Below are 14712 nucleotides of genomic sequence, written 5' to 3'. Positions count from 1 at the left end.
GCATGTAAATATATATGAAAGTGAAAAAGAATGCAATGAGGAGGCATTTGCTCTTTTTTTCCCAAAGAAAGACCAAAACGAGATTAAGAAATTTCGATAAATAAAGAACATCTGTGTCTTAAGAAAAAAAAAAAGTTTATATATTTTTTGGAGCATTTACTATCATTGATCTTGTCAATTGTGTAATTCAGCTTGTGTTCTATATATTTTCTATTCATTGCTCTTATAATAATAATAATAATAATAATAATAATAATAATAATAATAATAATAATAATAATAATAATAATAATAATAATAATAATAATAATAGGCGAGTTTCGTTTCACAGTGGGGGGCGCGGCGGCTCAGTGGTAGAGCGTTCACCTCCGGTGCTTGGGGTCCCTGGTTCGATCCCAGCTCGCGCCGTGTGGACTTTGTGGTGGACAAACACCGTGCTCGTGGGTTTTCTCGAGGTTCTCCCGTTTCCTCCCACTTTCTTCATTCCACCATTTCATTCATTTCTCATCTTCACCGTCTCCTTTAGCCTAACCGGCATAACCGTGGGACGTAAAACTTAAAGATTTCATTTCATTTCATTTCGTTTCACAGTGTGAAACTACGATAGACTTCCAAATTATGTCAAACTTGAAGTTGTACATTTGAAATGAAATAAAATCTTTGTGTTTTACATCCAACGGTTATGCCGGTTAGGCTAAAGGAGACGGTGATGATGAGAAATTAATGAAATAGTGGAAACAAGAAACTGGGAGGAAACGGGAGAACTCCGAGGAAACCCACGTACACGGTGTTTGTCTACCAAAGAAAATACTTGCCGCGGGCTGGGATCGAACCAGAGACCCCATGCGCCAGGGATGAACGCTCTATCACTTAGAAAAAATAACTGACTGACCGAATGTGTCTCTGTAACTTACGTGAACTGCTTATTACTAATTTTACTTTATTTACTAGTTTACTGGATTTTCCAATCTCCTCGAACGACAGGGACACGAACACAGAAACATCGAGGACAGTTAAAATCTCAAAGAATCGCCCACCGCGAATCGAACCCGGGACCCCGTACACCAAAGGAGCACGTACTAGCAACTAGACCAGCGGGGAGGGCTCGACTGAGCCACCTCGGCCCTCTAAGTTGTATATTTGAAACTATTGAGTGCAATCAAAAATAGAACATGTTTCTCGGGCGTTGAGTACATATCAAAAGTCATTACTCGTTACATTTTATTGTTTTTGCTCTATAGGGACTAACACTAAAACCGGAAGTTTTAATCACAGTCGTAACTAAGGTGGAGGGGTGAGCAATCTAAAATAAAATGCTATTTGTGTGGTTGCATACATAATAACATTACAAAAGTTTACAATTATTACTGGAAATTAATTCCGTCACCCATTTCGAACATTTTAAAAGCACATAGTGTTTAATGTATTGAAATTTCATTTTTTATGGATAGCATCAAATGTGGTAAATAGTTGTAAATTTCCATAACTGCTCTCCAAGTGTATTTGCGTATAACCGAAGGTAGGTTTGTTAAGTTAAACAAAAAGTTAAAAATAAATCTCTTGGAAACAGCTCTTATTTGCAAAAGAATACATAATGATTGGTTCTGGCTGTTGCAATGGTCTTTCCAAACAGCTTGATAAAAATTCAGCGTAGCGTAACAACAAAAGCTGCTTCTCGTATATATATATATATATATATATATATATATATATATATATATATATATATATATATATATATATATATATATATATATATATATATAACGGGTAATATCAGTGTAAGAGGGCGGCGAATTCTACTTCGCCCAGGGCGCCGAAATCTCTAGCTACAGTTCTGGTTATAACTTATATATATCACTTCTGGTTGCAATATGAAGAACAACATCAGAATTGATACATATTCTTGGTACTTAATCTGTATATTAAAAAAAAATGTTTGTTGTCAACTATTTCCCTTTTACCCATTATGCGACCAGTGCTGTAATCGAATAAGCATAGATTTTCACCACTTTCCAGTTACATATAGATTAAAGTCATGATAAAACTCATTCCTGAGATTGTCATGGCAGTTTCCGTTTGTATCCCTAGCAAAACAGAAATCACTGTATGAACGTAAAAAGCAGGGAAGTAAAACTATTATAGTGTCCATGAAAAGCTTTTGGTCCATTTGTTGTCTGATGCAGTGCGGATGGTATAGACACGCACACGACACCATGATTGTCCAATACAAGTAGAATCTGCAGCAACGAATGTCACAATTTGGTAACAGACACTTGATGGCTTCGTGAGCAAAATCAACGTAAATTATTTTCAAGTCGAATCTACCTGTCGAAGTCTCATCATATTTCACATGACAACATACCTATTCTTGTCTTTCATCAGTAAAAATACAAAAGAATAGAGGTAGGTCCACTTTTATGTGCATGTGCTGTATGTAACTGTTATATAGTATATGCATTTTCTCCGCCCCCTCTCTAACGACGCCCGTGCACACATATAATAGCAATAACAATAACTGAAAATGTTGTTGTCATCCATTACTGTGTATGTTGATTGTAAAACGATTTGCGTTCTTTGGTGATTGTTTTTATTAGTCGAAATGCTTATGGCAGTATTAACAACGATGCACATTTTTGAACAATTTCCAGTTTTGTTGCCTGCTTATTAAGGCCTTATCTGTGTTAGCGGATAAGGGATGTGAAAATTTGTGCAATTTTAGTGCACTCAGGAAACCACTTATCGGTACATCCTATCGTTTTTGCTCTATAGAAATTAAGTACTCAAACCAGAAGTTCTAGTAAATTCCAACCATTTCTGGTAAAACATTGCGGATGGTGATGATATATTCCTTTGAGACGCTGAACCGATTGTAAGAAAACATTGTTGCTATCTATTACCATTTTCGTTCTATGACGACAAATATTGAAACCGGTTGTGATTGATTTCTAACTAACTAACTAACTAACTCTATGGCCTATGGAACCCGGAGGTTCAGTGCCGCGTTCACAAAAGCTCTCCACTGACTTCTATCCTTAGCTAATTGCATCCAGTTTCTACTTTGTATTCCTATCTCTGCGAGATCCATCTTAATATTGTCCTCCCATCTGCGCCTAGGTCTTCCTAATGGTCGTTTTCCTATGGGTCTACCAGTCAAGACTTTGAAAGCGTTTCTACTTTCTTCCATTCTAGCTACATGACCTGCCCACCTAAGCCTCCTAGACTTGACGACCCTAACAATGTTGGGTAAACCGTATAAACTATGTAGTTCCTCGTTATGAAGCTTCCGCCATTCCCCATTCCCGTTCCTCTTGGGTCCGAATATTCTTCTCAGGATCCTGTTCTCAAATACTTTCAGTCCATGTTCTTCCCTCAGAGTAAGCGACCATGTTTCACAACCATACAGAACAACAGGCATGATTATCGTTTTATATATTTTAAGCTTCAAATTCCTCGACAGAATTCGCGACGACAAGAGATTTTGAACTGAATAGTAACACGAATTCCCTGCTTTTAGTCGACATTTAATTTCTTCGTGAATATGATTTTCGTCTGTTAATATTGATCCTAAATATTTGAAAGTATCCACTTTATCAAAAGTATTATTTAATATTTTAACGCCTCCACAATTTGCCGTATTACGGTCCCGACGCACTTCCATGTATTTAGTTTTCTCTGCATTTACTTCTAAACCCATGTCCCTGCAAGCGTTTAATAAGATCTCTGCATTTATTTCTACTGTTCTCCTATCATCCCCTATTAAATTTACATCATCAGCATATGCCATAACCTGGTGAATGCCGTTCAACTCTAGGCCCTGGTTGCTATCTTTGATTTTCCTTATGGCGTATTCCAGCACAAAGTTAAATAATAATGATTGATTTCTAGTACTTCTAATTTGAATAGAAGGTTAGCCTGGAATATGAAACATAATCTTAGGTCGCTCAATCGATTGCAAATAAATAAATAAAACAAAAGGCTTCTCGATATATTTTACCATTCTTTTTATCTATGAAAAAAAAGTATTGAAAATCAGAAATAGTAGTAAATTTCAACCACTTCCGTTTTTGGCAGTGTCGGAGGTGGTGATGATTTGTTTTCTCGCGATGTTGAATTGATTTTTCTTTTAAAAGTCACTATCTATTACCGTAAAGTTTAGTATTACTTTTCCAGGCAGCTTATGGATGTGATGGTACGTGATTTTAGTTTAGCGTCCCGTTCAGCAGCGAGGCTATATGAGACGTGGACCTACTGATTAACGTGGAATCCAAACCACATGAGCTCCCGCCGGGAATCGAACCCGGGTCTCCCACGCAAAAGGCGAGGCAGCCTATGGACGCGCATCTTTTTTTTTAAAAAAAAACTTTCATTAGATTTAGCATCCTCAAAGTCATACAAGAAATGAAATTAGAAATTTATTCAAACGTGGGCATAGTTTACTAGTAGCATAATCGCTATTTTTTTGTTTTGTTTTCAAGGGTTGAAGGGTAGCGTCCCTACTTGAAAAGAAAAAAAAAGTTTGAGAAACGCTGAATTAGACATGATAAGATTTGGCTATAAACTAACGAACAACTAATTGCACAATAGCAATGTATTTTATCAAATTGCATTTTGTAAGAGGAGAATATGACACAAATAAACAAACAAACAAACAAACACACACACATTATATATATAATGAATATATGCGTGCGTGTATGTTCCACATAGGCCGCGGTGGCTTAGTGGTCGAGCCTTCATCTCTGGTGCGTGGGGTCCTTGGTTCGATCCCAGCTCGCGCCAAGTGAATTTTGTGGTGGATGAACACCGCGTGCGTGGGTTCTCTCAGGTTTCCCCCTTTCCTCCCATTTTTTTTCGTTACACCATTTCATTCATTTCTCATCATCACTGTCTCCTTTAGCTTAGCCGGCATAATCGTGGGACGTAAAACTCAAACTTTCATTTCGTTTTCTTTTTGTATGTTCGGTGTTCCACCATCACTCTGGAACGTCTCGGCAATTTTGGCGAAACTTGGTACACATATTACTTGTGGCCATCATGATTCATGACCTGATTGCTAACAGTTTCGATGCCCGTTTAAATCTAAGTTTAGTCCAATGAGGTTAAAATCTCCCTTGCTCACCTATTGGCAGAAGAACACATAAAAATTATCGAAAACGGCGTACATTAGAATTGAATCCTTAGTTTTCGAAGTCGCTGATGTAAATGGTGATACCTCCAATGCCATTTAAATCCAAATTCTGCCTCCATTAATACTGCTATGAGAGGAAATGGTGACATGTAAAAATAGTTCAAACTGACCGTAGTGTCGAATCCATAAATTTCAGGGTCGCTAAGTTGATTTTTGACATTTTTGGTGCCCTTTAATTCCAAAGTCAACTCCCAGTTGGTGTAAGAACCCCAGCATTTCTAGAAGGAAGAGAGGGAAAGACATATAGAAATGATCGAAGACGACCGATATTAGTGTCGAATCATCAGTTTTTAGCGCCGCTAAGTTGATTGGTGGCACTCAAGATGCCGTTTAATTCCAAGTTCAGCTCCCAATGGGTACAATATCCCCTTAGCACTAACAGGGGGAGTATGATTGGCAGACATAAAAATGATATAAATAACAACCCATATCAGTGTTGAATCCATAGTTTTAGGGGCCCCTAAGTTGATTGATGGCAGTTTCGACGATCTTTAAGTTCAATTTCAGCTTCTAGTACGGGTAAGATCTCCTAGCACATCTAGGAGGAGTCGAAGATGGTAACATAAAAGTGATACAAAACGACCGATATTATATAAAAAAGGCCATAGTTTTCGGGGTCACTGAGATGAATAATGATACTTTCGATGTCGTTTAAATCCAAGTTCAGCACATGTTAGTATCCTTGGGGCTGATGGTGAAGTCGATCGATATTAGTATCCAAATCCGGGATCGTTAAATTGATTGGTGATACTCCCTACAGCTTTTAAGTTTAACCCCCAGTTGGCAGTGGTTGGCACCGCTAGGGATTGGCATCTAAAAATAAACTAAAACGACTGATATTAATGCCAAATCCATAGGTCTTGACGTTAGTGAGATTAATAATTACACTCCTGATAACATTAAAGACCAACTTCAACCTCTATTGGCGTGATGATCAAAAGGAGTGAAAAATAAAATGTCTTAAATGACTGACATTAGTGTCAGTCATTTGGGTTCGTCAAGTTATTGGGTTAAAATCTCGATGACATTTAATCGATCCCATGTTTAGGCATGAACAAGCATTTCAACTGGTTTGGGAATATACAGGAGCAATGCCAAAAGTGCTGGAAACACTTCTCTCTATATATTTGGATGCATATGTACGAATGTAGTCTATATTCCAGCGTAACTCCGAAATAAAGATCAATCAATTTTAACCAAACATGATAGACAAGTGATGTTCAATCTGATAAAAAATAATGGAAATGAGACACTCCAGAGGGTGAGAGTTAGGAGTGACATGTAAAAATAGTGCACAACAACTGATAGTGCACGAAGAACTGGCATTTGAGCCAATATATGTAACAATTTTGTAATAGGATACTTTTGCAATACACAAAGAATTTACAAAAAATATAGAGGTGGGAGTATAAACTTTCTTATGAGTAGCATAACACGTTAGATCCAATATAGTATATTAACTTCATGCTGCATTTACTTGAAAACTTTCATTACACATATTGCCTGAAATCTTAAATCTTAAAGAGATCGGAACATAAGATAGTGATAATAACTGTATCGCATATAACATATTTGCTTTTGACATAAATTACTAGAACAAATAAATCACTATCTGACTCCAAGAGAAAGCTAACATTTGGTTATATTTTCTTAAATTATTGAAGTAGTTTTAGTAAATCCGTTTTGTATCTCTTTTTTTTGAAATTAACGACGGAATAAAATTTACTTATTGCTTATATATATATATATATATATATATATATATATATATATATATATATATATATATATATATATATATATATATATAATTCTACAACTCAGTGCTTTAATGAGGAAAAGATCCAACTACAGATGTAAGACAGTAATTAAGAGACAACAGTTGATAATTAGAAGCATTACACGAAATTCATTTAATGAACGATAATTAATCAGAAAAGAGGCAACGTAGTTCTAAACAAAGTATCTGTTCGAGAGATTTTATTCTGAAAATCAACGAAGAAAGGAGCTAAAGCATGTCAATTATTTTACAGATTAATTATCATAAATAAGGGTATTAATATCAACCTTTATTTTTTTAGTAAATTGTCTTACCAAACACATTTCGTTGTAAAACTTGATATAATGAAAAAACAACATGCAATTTTCAATTAATTTCTTTGTACATATTTCAAACGAAAAAGTATTAAACATAATATATAATTTCACTAAAACTTTTGTATCTATATTCAGCCAGACCGTTGTTCTAACAAAATTTTTTTTTATTGCATCATTTTTTACTTTACACAAGCTTACGCGTAAAGTTAAAGATGTATAAGCTTATATCTTTATAGTAGTACTCATAATTACATATACACAGTAATTTTACATGACACAGACATTTCAGTACAACAACAACATTCAATTATTAAAAAAAAACTCATAGTTTTCTCTTACGTTCGGTTCTAAAGTACTTCTTTACGTTTTTTGTTCAGAATACACGCATTCGATTGGATCTCTTTTGCTTCTGTTTACTTTAAACTGCGATTTCTCGTTATATATAGCCCCACTGCTGGAAATAATAATAATAATAATAATAATAATAATAATAATAATAATAATAATAATAATAATGTCCTCACTACATCCCGTAAACCGGGAGAAACAGTAAAGTAAAATGAGTGAGTTTTCTAATTGCGGAAAACGATGGGAGCTTATGTATTTCAGATCCCACCTTAAGCTGTAGGTCTGCGTCTCATATAGCCTCGGTGCTGAATGCGACGCTAAATTTCAAAACAACCAATCAACCAACTGCAGAAATAATTGTATTTTATTGATTTTTAGCCAAGTTTTACTCTAAGTACGCACTCAATGTACTTAAAATTTAAGAGATTTACATTTAAACTCAAATTAATTATTAACAGATTTGTCCCCATGCATTTATCCTAATTCTGGTTATAAATAATAATTTGTGTTCGTATTTTTCGAAAATCTGATAAAGTTCAAAGCTCAAGTTACACAGCCAATAACCAGAAAATCAAAGGGCTTCACGGGATAATATTTAATATGCATACTAACAATGTGAAGGTCTACTTGAACGCAAAGTTTGGTCAAGATTGGGTGAATTCTATATCTCGCTTGTACTTTATTGTCCTTGTGAATATACACCATGTCCATAAAAACACTCTGTGATTTCGACTGATTACAAAATGAAAACTTTTTGCAATATCTTTGTAAATAATGTATCAGGAAATGCATTAACTTATTTTTTTTTCCTACAGGTTCTACGATTCACTCGCTAGAGGGCAGTGAATATTGAATTCATGATGGCGCTTGCCAAACAGCAAACACAACTGAGGTGTTTTGTAATTTCACTCAACAAAGAGTGTTTTGTCCGTGCAACGTGCATTCAGGCGAAAATTTGATGTGAAACCACCTTCGGACAAGTCAATTTTGAAGTGGTATAACGATTTCGTAAAGTGTACATCTGTAATAGGCGAAGAGGACATTCCGTCCGACCAACAGTGCCGCAGCAAGTTGTTGATCGCGTGAGAGAAACATTTGTAAGAGTCCCAAGAAATCAGTGGGCAGAACCACCCACGAACTACAAATCCGGGAAACACAGTTAGGAAGGTGTTAGACAAACGCTTTCACTTCATCCATGTGCACTGGAATTGGTGCAGAAGTTGAAATCTGAAGACCACCAAAGCGACTGTAGTTCTGTTCGGATCTCCAGAAGTTATTTGAAAATGATAATAACGTGATATCCAAGATCATTTTCAGTGATAAAGCAAGCTTCCACAGCAGGGTAAGTCAATAAAAACAGGAACAATGTACACATATGGAAATCGGAGACTCCCCACACCACCCTGGGTGTGGTTAAAGTAACATGTTACGGAAATATCTGGACATGTTACGGAACTGGTTGATGCCAGAATTTACTGAGGTAGGTTACTATCTTTTTCCAACAGGATGAATCATTACCGCACTGGCATAGCAGTGTCCAAGTTTCTCAATGAGTTCCTGCCAAGCAGATTGATTTGTCGTGCTTTACCTAATGGCCAAATGTTCCTCCAGTGGCCTCCTAGGATCTTAATATTCGTGGGAGATTTCTTTCTGTGGAGGTATGTCAAATGTATAGTGTACATCCTTCACTAACCCGCTATTGAAATTCTGAAGGAACGCGGAACACAAAATAAGGTACGAGCAACCGCACTAAACTCTCTAGCTCTAATTCATAAATTAAATAACGTTCTGCTACAGTTATTAAACATACATTTTCCTGTGAAATACAAACAAAATTGTAAGGCGTTATCGAAAAATTTCGGCCAAAGAAAATTCACCCCCGAAAGTAAACTACCCCTTGTGGATGTTTTCATGGAAGTTACTTATGCAGCATTACAGGATTATTAATGAAATACTTTTTCTTTCATAAAATATGAAGAACAATATCAGCTGAGTCGTTTTTGAGAAAATGACCAGAAAATATTTCATCCTTAAGAATAAACTACTCCTCGTAATTTTTTTAAATACGAATGAGTTATGCCATATTATAAGGTAATTAATGCCATTTACTTATGAAATATGAACAAAGTCACCTGTGTCGTTTTTGATAAAATAGTCCGAAGAAAATTCAACCCCAAGAATAAACTACCATTAGTATTTTTTAAATGACAAATAGGTATGCCATATTGCAAAGTTACTAATGAAATATTTATTTATGAAGTATCAGCAAAATCGTCTGTCATTTTTAAGAAAATCGTCAAAAAAAGTCACTCCCAATAATAGACTACCTATTGCAATTTTTTTTCAGGACAAATGAATTACGCCATTTTGTAAAGTTATTAATGAAATATTTATTTATGAAATATGAACAAAATCGTCTAGGCCTATATTACTTTTGAGGAAATCGTACGAAAAGAAATCACCCCAAACATAAACTCCCCCGTCCCGATATTTTGCCAGCGATATGGCTTATATCACAGTATAGGGTTGTTATTGCAAAATTGATTTCTGAAATATAAACAAAATCTTCTTTATTGTATTTTACTGAGAAATAACAATTTTAATTTTTCTGCCTTCAATGACTTATCCTTAACTTTAGATGTAGGGAGATATTTTGACCCCCTTTGAAAGATCTCATAAAAATCTTGAGCTTAAAATTTGATCTCTATCCGTTGAAAGGAATGCCCTCTAGACAAATGTACATCAGTACGAATGAACGAAAAACGATTTTCGGATTTCAACTTTTCTTTCACGATCACCATACTTTGCTCACTCCTTTCTTCGCTCGATAGTAAATATGAACATATTTCCAAAGATGTGTTCGTTATCGGAACCATTTACTCCATCTTCTATTCGCCAGTGCATTTTATTATGTTTTGTTTTCGTTTCTAGTTTAACTCTTTTTTTCCTCTTTGCAGGATAATTCAGTAAAATATATGTTGCTATATTATATTCAGCTTAATTCACAAATAACAATGCATAAATCTATTATAATCGTTCTACGTTCCATCTCCTAACAACAATCTAGTGAATGAATAAAAGATAGCTACCTTCTTAGTAGGTATTTGGTCAGCATTCTTGCACGTGATGGAGAAGACTCGGGTTCGAGTCGGGAAGTTTAATATGGTTAGGCTTTTGGTGGCGCTGAAAAGTGTTGGAGAGAAAGTGAGAGAGAGAGAGAGATAAAGAAAGAAAGAAGAAAGAAAGGTAAATTTCAGATACAATTATATAATCTCCCACTATGAGCACGGAGTAACACTACATATCCTATTTGCAGATTACGGGAAAGCATTTGACAGTGTGGACAGAAATCAACTAATAAGAACCATGGAAAAATTTAAGATACCTGGAAAACTGATAAAACAGACATAAATGACATTAGATGAAACGCCAGCAAAAGTAACACAAAAAAAATGGCTAAGCGAAAAATTCAAGTAATACATAGGACTCAAACACGATGACAGCTTATCCACAACGTTGTTCATAATATCACTACACTCCGCAATCTGCAACATAGATAGAGAAGGAACAACATTCTCGAAAACCATGCAAATATGCCTTATACCGATGATATAGCCATAGCAACATGTACAGAGAGAGACATGAGGAAATCATACACACAGCTAGAGAAAGATATTAACCAATAATATTGCGAACTTATATAAAGAAAACAAACTACATGTAATAACACCGCACACCAAAAAACAATTATAATAGAAGACAAAGAATTCGAAAAAGTAGATAAGTTTAAATATTTAGGCCTGATAGTCACAGTCCACAAAAAAGTCAAGGAAATAATACAACCAGGCAAAAAAAATAAATAAAATAAAATAAAATAAAATAAAATAAAGCTTGCCAAGCAAACACGGAGTTGGTAAAAAAGTAAAATCTTAAGCAGAGGAACAAAAATGAGTATATACAAAACGTTAACAAGGCCGTAGTAACATATGGTTCGGAGGCATGGCCACTGACAAAATAAATTGAAAAAAAAAACTTTATGTTACAACCTTCGAAAGAATAATAGTAAGGTAAATGTAGAATTAAAGAACAAGAAACGTGGATAATCAGAACTAACGAGGAGATAAACGACATAATAAGAAATCAGGATATAGTTAGGTTTATAAAATCGAATCGACTAAGGTGGCTAGAGAATGTAATAAGAATGGAAAGCGTCAGAATGCCATATAAAATAATGAAAGGAAAACATTATTTTAGCATAAGAAAAGGAATGACAAAATCAAGATGGTTGGATGGAATAGAAAGTGATTTGGAATATTGAAGGTTCGAGGATGGAAAGAAAAATGCAGAGATCGGGAAGAGTGGAGGCAAATAGTGGAAGAGGCCAAAACTCACCCAGCGCTGTAGCGCCAAGTGGTAAGGTAAGGTAAGTTATATGACCTCCAAGTTTCAGGTATGTTTGTTACCACCATACAATCTTTTCAGAAATGTAAGGTGTATATGCATTTGAATATGAACACTAAATTTTGGGAAAGAAAAATTCGAAATAAGTTTCTATTCTTTTTTTCTTTATTTTCTTTCAATCTTACTCCACCTTGATATAAAGTTCAAACGTACATGTAATTGTAAGTGCTAACAAATGAACATTTTATTTTTTCAATTATATAAATATTGAACACAATGTGTTTATATTAATCAAATATTGTTTTGGACAAATCTTCGAAGAGTTTCTTCTTGCATCTGAATGAAATTTTATCAAATACAGATAAAAAAGCGTATTTAAAAAATAATTTTAACAATGTTGAAACTTAAGACATACAAATATAAATTTAAGTTCCTACTCAGAAAGACACTGACAAAGTCGCTGAGAGAGAAAATAGACGAGAAGTTAATTAGCATAAACGAAAACACAGCTTTTTTGTTACGTTCTGAAGCTAACAGGATAATCACTACCGCCTACTCCATCCACCATCATCAACTTCATTCATAAAATCTTGACACAGCCATTAGCTAATCCAAACTAGACTTCTTGAGGTTCATAAACACAATTAACATGATCGCTTAATGCATAATCAGCATATCAAATTTATCACAAGCTTCGAAAAGAAGATTACAGAGCTTGAAAGGGATTTACTATATATACATGTTTATGCATTGAAATCTAATTAGAGACTTAAAAAAAAAGACACATAAAAATGGATTTTATACAATTATTTTGTGTCGTTCAGAAGAAAAAAATGCTAATTAAAATATTGAAAATAATGACAAATTCGTAACAAATAATAACTCTAATCTTCTACAGCCAAAAATAGAAAATGCAATTAACTAAATTTTAATAGTTGGACGTGGCAAAAATGAAATTGAAAATGAAAATTGTAACTTTGCTATAATTTATGGAGGGAATTCGGTATAATTTATGCCTAGTCATTATCTATTTATTTATTTTGAGTTAAACGTTCCATGATTTTTGTCTTTAGATGTTATGAAAGGTAATGAGTAGCACCTATGTCCCAAGTGGGACTCGAACTCAACGAATAATACGAATATATACAGGGCGAATCAAAAGGAGCTTTAATAGATTTCGTGTTAGGGTTATACTGTAACAATGATGTTCATTATAACTATAGTGTTTGTATTAGATTATAGTAAATTTGATCTTTTTTCTTTCAAATAATTCAGATAGCCCATAATGGAAAATAATTTTATATATGAGTGGCTTGGCAGAACCTAAAATAGTATGCGCCACTTTCGGTGAAGGTAACGGTGCTTTTACGTAACGAGGATTCGTAGATTAAGGACGTGCGTACCTGATAAACATAGTCATGTTCGTGGAATATCTTCCAATTATCATATTTCTTTCCATTATTTTTATCCCATTTACCTTACAATCATCTTTCCATACATGCACACTCATGTCCAAAATTATTTTGCATGTATATAAATATGTTGTTGTACGAATATAATGTGATAACGAATTCGCCCGGTATTTCTTATAATGTTAGTATGTGTATAATCGGCAAAGACATGTATGTGGAAAATTTCATGTCAAAAGAGCAGCAAATAAGAACAATAAAACGAAAATAAAACTTTCTTGTCCATTTAGCAACATTTTGTTTTACTCATTCTCAATTTCGTACTTATAATTCTTTTCCTATGCAATTTACCCAAAATATACACCTTTGCCGATTATACACATAGTATCAGTATTAAAATATCCTGCAAAATCATTATCACATTATATTCTTACAAGAAGACAGTTATAGGTATGCGAAAATCATTCTGGACATGAATGTACATCCGAAGAAGTATATATTTTCCACCTCAAAATACGTTTAGCAACATTGTGCGCGCCCTGCCTTTGATTTATTTATTTATATTAAGAAAAAATAACCAGCGTAAGGGCAAAAGTATGTGAAGTATTGATTCATTTCTACATGACAAGCAAACGAAAGTGACGATTTAAAGCAGATCTCCGCAACAAATTGCGATGTATTAATAGATGAAGAAAATTCTAATTGACTAGAAGTTTCTGGCATTTCCTTATACAATGAATTGTCATTGCAGTTTACTCGTCTCTCTATCAACGGTGGGTGTGCATGGGTTTACCCGTTTCCTCTCACTTTATTCATTCTAACATTTTGCTCATTATTATTATCACTGTCTCCTTTAGCGTCAGAGCATAACCATGAAACACATAACTGAAAGAAATAAATAAAGCGGCACGAATAGTTCATTTTCTTCTCATTTCTCAAATTTCTCTACGAGCTTTCTATCTTTCAGATGTTAGGCATCAGAACTACTTTATGGAACCAGAAATTTTAAATTAAATAACATGTTTCTGAGGTATGTATAGTGATGGTAAACGATATTTTTATCAAGTTTCAAAGTAACTTCCCCCACACATACACATTACATTATATATGGGGCTTGGAACTTTGTAAACAAGAAATAAAACGGAAGATAGGAGAAAACGTTTTCGTTGGAATTTCTATAGATATTTCACCTCGTTGCTGCGAAGCGCATAACAAATGTAGCCCGCTATAAAAACTCTCAAGGTTTGTTTTCAACGTAGAAATACA

This window comes from Thermobia domestica, chromosome 6 (genome assembly GCF_964235325.1).
Source record: "Thermobia domestica chromosome 6, izTheDome1.hap1.1, whole genome shotgun sequence".
Lineage (NCBI taxonomy): Eukaryota > Metazoa > Arthropoda > Insecta > Zygentoma > Lepismatidae > Thermobia > Thermobia domestica.
Note: the sequence above shows the minus strand (reverse complement) of the source record.